Consider the following 12,940-nt stretch of genomic DNA (forward strand, 5'->3'; position numbering starts at 1 on the left):
TTGGTTTGCTCCGAATGCCCCGATAGAGCTTTAACCACTGGAATATGCTAAAGAGCAACAGTTATTCTTGGGGTCGAGCTCGCCTACCGAGTAGCCACACATTAGTGGTGCCTTGCTGACGACCTTGACCGGGTTCGGAGTACTAGACCAATGGGGAGGTTGCATGGTCGTGTACCCGCAGCCTGTCAATATACTACTTGCTGCAAATACTTAATGAAGTAGTTACGCTGTGCCTAGCAGGGTTATGCATACGCATGGGTATATGTGCGGCCACCTATATGTGCTTGCGGGTATATTTATGTGTGTGCATGGGTGTGTATGTATAGGCTCTCTTAGCTAATGCCTTTCCTTTGATGTGATATAGGCCACGAGGTATTTACAATTTTTCAATTATTACTTGGATCCCGAGGCCCTGCCTCCGGATGGGCTTGGGCGTCCTGCGGCACCAAGACATAGGTGCCCTATTGTCGGGCCGTCTTAGGACTGGAGCGCTGGGCTAGTGCTATTTACAGCTATTTCCCTGGGAGTTTACAGTTTATTTCAGTGGTAGTTACTTTGCGATTTCGGCTGGCTGGCCTCACCATTTAGTTAGCCCAGGTAACTTTAGTGCTTTACACATTTGACTACGTTAGCTGCAGGGGTCCCAAAGGCCGGGGCTTGGAACTTAGCTGTGCCTTACTACTCCCTGCATTAGGAACACTCTGCCCTGGTGACAGTAGTTTCTCTCTTCGGAATCTACATTCTTGACAAGATCTCTTTTTTACTTTTCACTTTTACTTTTTCTTACATTTTTTCTTCCGACCACTCCCCAATTCTACTAGAACTGGCTATTTCATAAGCGTCCCCCTGGACCTCTACATGGTGACTTAACTTACTTTTCTATCAACATAGAATCTGTGGATAACCCAGCCTCAGTGTGGTCAGCACATAAGTGCTTTATTAAAGGCATACTAATTAAACACAGCCATGCGGCCAAGCAGCGTTACCCTAAGACCCTGTCTGACCTCCTGGCTCTACTTCACATTTTGGAATGTCAACACAAGAACAGGCCAGATGGTGCTACCGAAGCGGAACTGGTCCGCCTACGGGAGGCTATACGGGATCACTCCATGTACGAGGCGAAACATGTACTGCTGAAGGCCCGTCGCTCATTCTACGAATATGGCAACAAGTGCGGTCATCTTTTGGCCAATGCTTTACGCACAAAACTTTCTCAGACGTACGTGCCCGCTCTTCTCACGACATCAGGCTCCAGAGTTCAGTCGTTTCCAGAACTAGCGGATACTTTCCACGCTTTCTACTCCAAATTGTATAATTTAGACCCAAATTCCACCTTTCGGTTGATGCCTTAAAATGCTTTAGATATTCGCAATTATCTTCAAGAAACCGACCGCCCTACACTGACGGCAGAGGAACAAGAAGACTTGTCTAAGCCTATCACTACGGAGGAATTTGCATCCGCCATAGCCAAAACTCAGTCCCGTAAGGCCCCCAGACCTGACGGATTCACCCTCCCTTATTACAAAACATATAAGGACATTCTGGCACCTTCCTTTCTTGCGGCTTTTAATGCGGTGACCAACTGACACAACCTTCCTGCAGAAATGTTGCGCGCATCTTTATTGGTGATCCCTAAACCGGGTAAGGACCCACTATTATGTGCCAGTTACAGACCCATTTTGCTCCTGAACTGTGATGTGAAACTATTCACAAAAATCCTTGCCTCTAGGATGAATGCCCTGCTACCATGTCTAATTAGAACAGATCAAGTCGGCTTTATCCAGTCTAGAGAAGCCAGAGACAACACCATTCGGACACTGCATATCATTGAAAAAGCAAAACGATCCCGTGTACCCCTGCTGCTCCTATCCACGGATGCCGAGAAGGCTTTTGACAGGGCGGACTGGTCTTTCCTACAGGAGACACTTAAATTTGTGGGTATGCCAGACCCCATCCTGTCATGGATATTGGCCATCTATAATAATCCCACAGCGACAGTCCAGGTAAATGGCTATGACTCCAGCCCTTTCTCTATCTCGCATGGCACCAGACAGGGCTGTCCCCTGTCTCCTATGCTATTCATCCACTCTCTAGAACCTTTCTTGCGCCATGTCAGAGGGAATCAGTCCATTAGAAGCATCCAGTCAGGCCAATATCAACACAAGGTTGCCTATACAGATGACCTTTTATTCTACATTACTGAACCCCTTACCTCTTTACCCTCCCTACTACAGGAGCTGAAGCATTATGGCACACTGTCCAATTTTTAGGTTAATTTACAAAAATCGGAGGCCCTGAGCGTCTCCTTGTCAGACTCTACTATTTCTAAGCTACGCCCCTTCTTCCCGTTCAAATGGGCTGCTCGCTCAATTGAATACCTGGGAACAAAGATTCCTGCAAACCTGAACGACATTATCACACTCAACTACCAACCCCTCTTATCCACGCTCACGGCTGATCTCAAGAAGTGGGACTCCCTGGCCCTTTCCTGGTTTGGCCGTTGCAATATACCTAAAATGGATGCAATGCCCAGACTGCTGTACTTAATGCAGGCATTGCCCGCCAAGATACCTCAGACGTTCTTTCACGCTGTGCACTCAATATTTATCAGATTCATCTGACGTCTCTGCAGAACGCTACTACTAGGGCAAAGACTAAAGGCGGTATCGGATTCCCAGATCCAGCCCTATACCATACTGCGGCACATATGACCAGGGTCGTGGACTGGTGTCGTCATGGGGATTCAAAACTATGGGTGTCGCTGGAACAGGAGGCTGCCTGGGCCCCACTAGTGGGTCTACCTTGGGCAGGGAAAACTCCTGCCACTCACTTGACTACTCACCCACTGATTGGACCAACTCTCATGGAAATGAAAAGGTTTTTCTGTCTATCCTCACTAAGTAGTTTTCCATCCCCAATGACGCCACTCGTTGGTCACCCAGACTTTATACCTGGCCTCACCGACCCATCCTTCCTCCCACAGGCTCCTCAAGGACTCATGAGGGCCTCCTTGTTCTTACATTCTTCTGGTTGGCTAACTACGGAGACTTTGCTCTCAGGCCGGGCTCCACTCTCTTTAGACTGCTGGAGGGTCAATCAACTATCTCATTTTCTTGGCTATTTGCCCAAACCAACCCACTTTGTCAGAAAGCTCCACTCTTTTGAGGAACTCTGCTTGGGAGAGGGACCGACCCGGAGGTCCTTTTCAACCTCCTACAAGTCCCTGCTAGACCTTCACACCACTGGAGACCCCCCATTCTTAGCAAAATGGGAGAGAGATTTACAAGTCACCTTCACAGAACCCCAAAAAGAACGCATACTCTTTTTCCGCACAGAAATCTTCTCTTTGTAGCAAATATCAAGAGACCGCATATAAAATAGTGACGCGCTTGTACAGAACCCCTTCGGTGCTGGCTAAGATATATCCTCTACAAACTGATCGCTGTTGGCGTTGCGGCCTACACTCAGCCACCCTCTTACACATTTTTTGGGATTGCCCTGCGCTCCAAACTTTTTGGCAGCTGGTGCTTAAGCTCATACAGAAACACACAGATTAATCCCTACATGATAACCCAGGGGCAGTCTTCCTTAACCTCACATCTTATCAAGGAAACGTTATCATAATTCCCTTCTCAAACATCTCCTTAATGCAGCACAAGCCTGCATTCCACCCCTTCGGAAACAACAATCTGCACCAACGATGGCCCAATGGTTCATGAGAGTGAAGGACATTGAGCAAATGGAAGATCTGACCTCAGCTTTGTGAGATAAATCAGAGGAACATAAGTCTAGATCGTTTCATTGGAATCTGTTTCACTTCTCTGATGAATTCCACCAATACACGTTAGGATCCTCCATCTAGGATCCCCATCATCTGTTGAGTATTATCGGCCTTGGCTCCCTGAGGGTAATTGCCCCCCCCCTTTTTTTTCCTCTCCTCCTCCTTGCCTCTTCTTCTCTTTCTCCTGACTCCTCTTTTTTCTCTTTCCCTCCCTTTTTCCATTTCTCTTTTTCAATTAAAAGACAAAAGTGATGAGCACAGAAGTTTTTGTTTACCTTGTATTGAACTTCAGCTAAAGGAGTGAACTTGATCAAGTAGTTCCCTCCACTCAAAAGCAAGTTATATGTATGATTGATGTACTTGATGCATTAGTAGCAATACGAAGTTGTCTTTTTGTTTATATCTGTGTCACATCTTTAAATTAAAAAAAAAAAAAGCAGGTGTCCTAATACTTTTGGTAATATAGTGTATATACAAGGAGACTGTAAATTAAAACGTATTGTACTGCAGCAGACAGATATTCCCTAAGATTTAATTTTCTCAAAAGTAAAGATTTCAAAACGTATTTGTGTGTCTGTGGTCATTTCTAGGGTACATGTGAGGCCTAATATTGAAGTATCAGAGAGGGTAGTTCATTACCGTAAGAACCTCATTGCCCTTTTGTGTCACCTTTAAATAAAGAATTAAAATAAAAAATAAATACATAAAAATAATGAAAACAAATGTAAAGTATTCACACAACAGGAGCAAGGAGGGGAAGAGAACAGAGGGGGACATGGGAGGGAGGTGGTAGTGGAAAGGAGGAGCAGTAGGAAAAAGATAGGAAGCGAGGAACCCTGATCTGGAAGGGAGATCCAGTTGGGGACTTTACGTTCAATGGCATAAATGGGCAACTAGTGGGTATCTAATGGAGTCCGTATTCTGGGGAGGTTTGGTATTCGAACCAGTAGAACCATGTACATCTGAATTGTTTGCCCCCAGAGGTTTTCCATTGTCATAATTTCTTTACGGTTTTTGTGAGATGAGATCTTAGAGTAATACACAGGGATGTGCAAACCTGAAGTCTTACTGAACAGTGGGATAAGCAGAATTAAGGATGAGCTCAGGCGTATTCGCGACCCGCACGTTCAGAGCCCGCCAGGAAGTTGGCACTGCACAGCGCTAATCACAGGCAGTGAGACATTTTTTGATCTCTGTGGGCGCGGATCGGGAAAATGTCTCACTGCCTGAGATTAGCGCTGTGCAGTGCCGACTTCCTGGCGGGCTCTTAACGTGCGGGTCGCGAATACGCCTGAGCTCATGCTTAAGCAGAATGATTTTAGGAAAATTGATTTTGCTGCAAAATTGACCATTTTACAGTCAGGGACATTTAGCTGAGTCTCCAGTCCACTTATTGAATCTTCTTGAATATAAAAATCTAATGTTTTTTTTTTTTTTTTTTTAGAGGGAGCAGATTATTTTAGGAGGTGTGTATTTAGGGAAGTATAAATTATTTATCGTAGGAGCAATTTACATTATAGCTGTATAGTAACGCGTGTCCCACATTAATGTTTATTGCGTTAGGGTAGCCTAATGAAAATAATGGACTACCATTACACCCGAAACATTGTTAAAATTGTACGTGACCAATTTTTCTTTAATACAAATACACGTTAATTTACTAGAACTGAAGAGAGCAGAATCTGGTGCAGCTGTGCATGGTAGTCAATCAGCTTGTTCAATTAAGCTTAGACAAAAAAAAAAACCTGGACGATAGTTGGTTCCTATGCAGAACTGCACCAGATTTTGCACTCTCCAGTTTTAGTTAAACATCCCCAGTGCACCTTAAAGCTGGCCATACATTATACAATTTCCTTTAGATTTACCTTCAACCAGGGCCGGTGCTACCATAAGGCAAACTAGGCAGCTGCCTAGGCCGCTGCTGTTCCTACTCTCTTCTCTCTGCAGCAAGCAACTAAGTCTCAGCATCAGCAGGCAGCCGCCGCTCCGTTCGCACATAGTGTCAGAGGCGTATCGGCGGAGGAGGACTGTGTCTGTGTCCCGACTCCTGAATGAATGAAAGCAAGCAAACATTCATTGATAGGTGCTGGTGAGGCTGCATTTGATGGGCGCTGGAGAGGCTGCATTTGGTGGGTGCTGGTGAGACTGCATTTGGTGGGCACTAGTGAGGCTGAATTAGATGGGTGCTGGTGAGGCTGCATTTGATGGATGCTGGTGAGGCTGCATTTGGTGGGTGATGGTGAGGCTGCATTTGATGGGTGCAGGTGAGGCTGCATTTGGTGGGCGTTGGTTAGGCTGCATTTGATGGGCGCTGGTGAGCCTGCATTTGGTGGGCGCTGGTGAGGCTGCATTTGATGGGCACTGGTGAGGCTGCATTTGATGGGCGCTGGGGAGGCTGCATTGATGGTGCTTGTGAGGCCGCATTGATGGGTGCTAGTAAAGCTGCATTTGGTAGGCGCTGGTGAGGCTGCATTTGATGGGCACTGGTGAGGCTGCATTTGATGGGCGCTGGGGAGGCTGCATTGATGGTGCTTGTGAGGCCGCATTGATGGGTGCTAGTAAAGCTGCATTTGGTAGGCGCTGGTGAGGCTGCATTTGATGGGCGCTGGTAAGGCTGCATTGATGGGTGCTGGTGAGGCTGCATTTGATGGGCACTTCATTAAAAAGGTGGGGTATACATGGGCACGGCAAAGGAGGGGGAGTCAGGGGTGGGGCTCAGGGGGGTTGGCAAAATGAGGTTTCACATAGGGCCTGCCTGATTGCATACAAATTGGACGTGTTTTGGTTTGATCTCATATTATTTGTTTTTGGTAAATCTAAAGAAAATTGTATAATGTATGGCAAAACTAATACACTACTTAGTGAATTAGAGGGTCATTCAAAAAGAAAGGCGTCTGGAGGCAGTAATGAATGTAAAGTATGTTCCTACGCGAACATGGATGCAGCTCAATAGTATACATTTTTTTCTCAGTGTTTATTGTATCTATGTTTGTTGGGTTTGTTGTGTATGTGCATGTGATTGTTGTTTATGTACTGTGACTTTTTATTTTTATTTATTTATTTACTTTTTTGCCTATACATTTTTCTGTGAATAAAAAAAAAAAACCAGGGCCATTTTTTGATACAAATCAAGTGCAGTCGAAAGGAGCTTATATAGCCACCAGAAGTCATTGAAAGCTTAAACCTCGTACACACGTTTAGATTTTCAGGCGACCGAACGTCCATTTTTTGTGGCATGCTAGTCTCATGTTGAAAGTGAAGAGGTTACTCACAATAAGAACATTTTTATACGACAGAATACAACGTCAGAAGTGGCGTAACGTGTTGAATAGTTTTGTATGTATTCTTTCCGTTCTGAGCATGCGTAGTCTTGCTCTTACGATTTTTTTTGTACGAAAACCGTACTAATGAAAAGAAAATCGGACATTGAGTTCACATCCAACAAAAATTTTATAGTCTGCACATCCAGCTTTTGTCTGACGAAAAACCGAAATCGGCTGTTGAAAGCACCGTACTAACGATCTGAAAATCAGCAGACAGCTTGTCGTACTAAATTTTCCATCCAATTTTCATATCGGCCTTTAGACTTGCCATACATACAGTTTTCTTATTCAATTTCCTTTCGATTTACCTTCAACTATGTGGTGCAAGGGCCTGCTTGTTTGAATTATTATATGGTTTTGGTAAATCTAAAGGAAAAGTGTATAATGTATGGCCAGCCTTAAAGCTTATTCAGGTGTTACCTGGATTTCAGCTTTAACGTGTACAAATTATTATTATTATTTTTTTTTTTTTAATCTATTGCAACATTTCTTATTGCGAGATCCAGCAACAGCATCTTCTTCTACAGGGAGCAGACGTGTTAGCCTGCCTGCTGACAATGCTGCTGCTAATTGCAAAGCAGCTGCTGAGCAGTGTTAATTTTGTTGACGAAAATATTTTTGTCGACAAAATTAACACTGGTACTGGAGATTTTAGTTGACTAAAATATGACTAAATCTAAAACAATTCAGGTGACTAAAATACGACTAAAATAGCATTATAGCCAAAAGACTATTGCCGCGTACACACGATCGGAAATTTAGCCAGCAAAAGACCGATGAAAGCTTTTGGTCGGAAAATGCTACCGTGTGTATGCTCCATCGGACTTTTGCTGGCCGAATTCCAGCCAACAAAGGTTTGATAGCATGTTCTCAATTTTTCGGTCGGAAAAAGTTCCCATCCGAAAATGTGATCGTCTGTAGCAATTCCAACGCGCAAAATTCCTACGCATGCTCGGAAACAATATGACGCATGCTCGGAAGCATTGAACTTCATTTTCTCGGCTCGTTGTAGTGTTGTACGTTACCGCGTTCTTGACGGACAAAAGTTCAGCGAACTTTTGTGTGACCGTGTGTATGCAAGGCAAGCTTGAGCGGAATCCCGTCGGAAAAGCCATCATATCTTTTTCCGACCAAAATCTCGATCGTTTAGCATTAGACTAAAACTAAATTTAAATTTGACATCAAAATTAACATTGCTTTGCTGGCCTTTTCTAAATTGGCAACACAATTCCATCCCCAGCTTATAATATTAGCGCGGGAGTCTTTTTCCCGGCAAGGTCCGGCATCATCGGCTGGACCTCCAGACCTTCAGCCGGGCCTTCACAGCGCTTGGCCTGCTGGCGTCAACGGCTGTATGCAAAGCGAATATCTCCAAAACCGTGTAGCTTTAGGAGATATTAATTTTACCTACAGGTAAGCCTTATTATAGGCTTACCTGTAGGTAAAAATAACAAAAAAAGGGTATACAACCGCTTTCATGTTGGTAATTTATTCCGGTATATGTGCAATGGCATTACAGCCAATAGAGTTTACAGTTTTTTAGGGTTTTTTATATTTTAACGTTGTACTTCTGTTTTTCAAAAAGGTATATTTTTGTTTATGAAACTTGTTTTTATTTCTAAAGACTTTATATATCACAACGGCTAAATCTGTGTCTGTGGTGCATGTTCAAACCTTATTACCATAAATAATAACGTGATTCGATTTTTACTCAAGTAGTATAGAATGAGTTTGGCAATTCTAGAAAAATGCTTAAATAATGCGTTACAATTTAACTAAACCCATTTGATTTTAGTCAACTAAAATGTACTGGAGGTTTAAAACTAAAACAATGCAGATGACTAAAATACAACTAAAACTAAATTGAAATTTGACGTCGAAAAGAACACTGCTGCTGAGTGCTGTCAGCCGGAAATCCGTAATGCTGGAGTAAAAAATTCACAAAAAAAGATTTATTGAAAAAACCCGTATACAAGTGATGCATGATGCAGAACATTCTGAAAAGTAGCAAGCATAAAAACCTCTTGAGGGTTTACTTACTCTCTAAGGAGGTCTCTGATGGAGAATAATCAAACACAGGCAGCTGCATAATTCTCTACCATAGAATGTTCTAGGCTTTATAAATGGTCCCTAATGCCTAAAATTTGATGGAGTGGTTGCTGATTTCCAATAATATCATGTACAATGTTGCAGAAAGTGGCTTATGAAAGAACTTTTTAGCAGATAACAAGAAAGATTTGCACTTACATGATGTCTAGCTCACGCATGCAGTTTTTCGCGCTCTATTTTTTTTCTTGCAGATCTAATATCCCAGCCTACAGTATATACACACTACAAGCCTTGATGTCATAGAAGCTGCTGAAAGTGAAAGGAGAGACATGGCAGTATTTCATTCCTTATTTATCTGTCAGGCATAGCAAGCCAGAAGAGGCGGAGACCTAGATCAAAGATTACCAGGGTGAAGCAATCTTCTTCTTGTTTTTTTTTTTTTTTAAAGGAAATAAACTAAGGTTTTTTTATGAAAGAGTAAGGAAGATTTAACCACTTGCTTAATGGGCACCTTAACCCCCCTCCTGCCCAGATCAATTTTCAGCTTTTAGCGCTGTCACTCTTTGAACAGCAATTGCGTGGTCATACAACACTGTACCCAAATACTGTACCCAAATTAAATTTTTATCATTTTTTCCCACAAATAGAACTTACTTTTGGTGGTATTTGATGACCTCTGGGTTTTTTATTTTTTGTTAAAAAAAAAAATTAAAAAGACCGAAATGCAAAAAACAAAATACAAAACCGTTTTCTATTTTGTTAATAAATTTTGCAGACAGGTAATTTTTCTCCTTCATTGATGTCTGCTGATGAGGTTGCACTGATGGGCACTAATAGGCGGCACCGGTGGGCACTGAGAGGTGGCACTGAAGGGCACTGATGGGTGGCAGTGATGGGCACTGGTAGGTGACACTGATAGGCAGCACTGCTGGGTGGCACTGATGAGGCACTGATTGGCACCACTGGTGGGCATTGATGGGCAGCACTGATTGCTGGCACTTATGTACTGATTCGTGGCACTATGTGGACATTGGCAGGTGGCATTTGTAGGCAATATTGGTGGGCACAGATGAGGCGGCCTCTTCCTATTCGGGACCGATGTCTTTTGCACTGAGGCTGGTGATCTGCTTTTTTTTCTCCTCACTCTGTTAGTGTGAGGAGGAAAAAAAACGATTACCGATCTTCTGTTTACATCACGTGATCATCTGTCATTGGCTGACAGCTGATCATGTGGTAAGGGGCCGGGATCGACCCCTTACTCCAATCTGTGATCACCCGAGTCTCACTGACTCACTGACGCGGGGAGCGTGCAAAGGGGAGGACATCTATTGATGGCCTCCCGGCAAAGTAGATCCGTGCTATAGCCGAATGGATCTGAAGGAGTTAAAAAAAAAAAAAATGATATAAATGTCAGTGTAAAGCCTTATGCACATGGGTGGTTTGCATCAAATCCCAGCATTTTTGGGCACCAGGGAGGCACAGGTGCCCTGTCTAGCCATGCTGCCAACAACCTATCAAAATCTATGACAAACTGAAATTTGTGGTGGCTGGATGTTGCATATGGGGCATATGTATTTGAACGCCTTCAGCCCTAAATGCGAGTGCTGCTTGGTAAAGTGTCCAGCATTCATAGCTGCACTGTCATAGATTTTGTCTGTACTTCTCGGGCACCCAAAATTTGATGCTGACCGACCAAACCACCACATGCATTTAATCTAAAATTATAAACTTTTCTTGCCTTTTCTAGCTACAGTGAAAAACATGGCATTCAATATATAACTCAGAGTGCATTGGTCAGTGGTATGTAACCAGTTTGAGGTTTTCACTTGGCCTCCAAATTCTCCAGATCTCAATCCAATCAAGAATTTGTGCTGGAAAAACAAGTCCAATCCATGGAGACCCCACCTCCTAACCTACAGGACATAAAAAATATGCTACTGATGGCTTGGTACCAGATACCAGAGCATACCTTCAGAGGTCTAGAGGTATCCATTTTTTGCCAGGGCTGCTTTGGCAGTAAAAGGGGCTGTTTTAAGGCAAAAGGAGGACCCACTTAATAGGTGGGTGGTCATAAAGTGATAACTGATCGGTGTGCAGTGTGTACTGCATATAGCAGTGGCGGCCCGTCCATTAGAGGTGCATGAGCCTCCCCTATCCATGCACCTGGCCCCCTAATCTACATGTGGGGCGCCAGACGCATTGATTTCAGCATGATTAGAGCCAGAGGCTCTAATAGGCTTCAAAAAAAGATGGGCTCGAGTCACAGTGCTCAGAGCCCACCAAGTTGTGTAGCAATAGGGAAAGAATAATCCCTATTGTCACACTGATTCTCCTTCCCGCCAATCGGACCAGCTTCCTGATTCCTGAATGGATAGGAGATCTGATTGGCCGCCTAGGAGGAGGAGGGAAGAGATGCACAGAGGACCACTGCCCGACCTAGATGGGGTAAGTGCGGGTTACCCGCACTTTACCCATCTAGATCAGGCAGCGGTCCTCCGGGCGGCTTCCCCTGCTTCCCTGTGCATCTCCTCCGTGCGTCATGTGTCTCCTCCTCCTAGGCAACCATTCGGATCTCTTCTCCATTCAGCCAATAGGACCAGTGACAATAGCGAATATATATACATACATATATATATATATCAATAAATATAAAATAAATATACCATCAGCCGCCACCGACATATAGGTTCAAACTGTAGACCACACCCAGTATCCAGTACAATTTAGCCCCACTCACTTTTCACAGCTTGTCTTCTCCATTCTAAGTTGTGTCTCTTCCTCAGCTTCTGATCTTAGGATGAATAGCAAAGTGGTAAACAGTATAACATTAAAAGGATGGGTGCTGCAAAAAACAGGAAGCAGACTCCGCTTATGTACTGTAATGATGAAATATGGCTGCCACCGCATAGTGGTGGACAATATTGCAGTGAATGTGTTGGTGATATAGAAACAGGCACTGCATATGTAATGTCTGAATATTGCTGCATTCATATATAATAAAAAAAGTGTACATACTGTATATTATAGAAAGTGCTCATAAAATTTTTATTTTTTACAAAGGTGGAATACACTTGACTGATCTCATTTATATATAACAAAAAAATTATATGTTTTCTCTTTAAATTTATATCACTTTGGGAAGCAAGGATATCTTTACGAAAAATGTATTTTACGGTAGACTGTCTCAGGCATAGAGACAAGGAAGTCATTATTCATATCCAGATACAGTATGTCTGATGTTCTAGACAAGAAACGACAACAGGAAAAAGCTTGTGGTTGTAGGTAACAGGAAACCCACAATGGGGAATTATTTATGGTCATGGTTGGGTAGAAGATTTTCTGTTACCACCTTTTTTCTGTTTTTATTCCATTTCTCTTTTTTTATGCCTACTTTCTCGTCAGTGGAGAACTCAAGACAATTTTTAATTTTTTTTTTTTATTTTGGATAGAGCAGTGAACTTTTTCCAGGTTTATATTGGTATCCGTGTTAGTGTCAGGGATATTCTGTCTCACTATCTGTACCGGTAACTATTGTCACCAGAACAGCAAGAAAAGGTAAAACTAAAATAATGCAGGTGCTAGCAGGAGGGATAATGGGGAAATCTACCAATAGGGAGACCTGTTCTAGTGACAGCTCTCAAAAGTGGCACATCATTTGTAATGAATTTACCTATAGGACCAACTGAAATCAGCAATAAAAATCCTCAAGAGATTTTTCACCTCATCCAAAATTAAAAACATTTTCAGGAGTTTTTACTTTAATTTGACAAAAACAGAAATATTTTCA

General features: G+C 43.1%; 1 protein-coding gene across 5 annotated transcripts in view; it reads right to left on the reverse strand.

Annotated features, from left to right (window-relative positions):
• LOC141106386 (uncharacterized) overlaps positions 1 to 12,020 on the reverse strand; it is a 48,381-nt gene extending 36,361 nt beyond the window's left edge. The window contains exons 1-2 of one of the 5 annotated variants that reach the window (XM_073597127.1): positions 11,891 to 12,020; positions 9,352 to 9,459 (exon numbers count right to left, since the gene is read on the reverse strand). The gene's annotated coding sequence lies outside the window, so the exon portion shown is untranslated. Of the gene's footprint in view, positions 1 to 9,351; positions 9,519 to 11,890 lie in introns of those variants that run through there. The other 4 variants (XM_073597126.1, XM_073597128.1, XM_073597125.1 and 1 more) reach the window with 4 other exon arrangements.
• Positions 12,021 to 12,940: the final 920 nt, after the last annotated feature.

This window comes from Aquarana catesbeiana, linkage group LG08 (assembly GCF_042186555.1).
Source record: "Aquarana catesbeiana isolate 2022-GZ linkage group LG08, ASM4218655v1, whole genome shotgun sequence".
Taxonomy (NCBI): domain Eukaryota; kingdom Metazoa; phylum Chordata; class Amphibia; order Anura; family Ranidae; genus Aquarana; species Aquarana catesbeiana.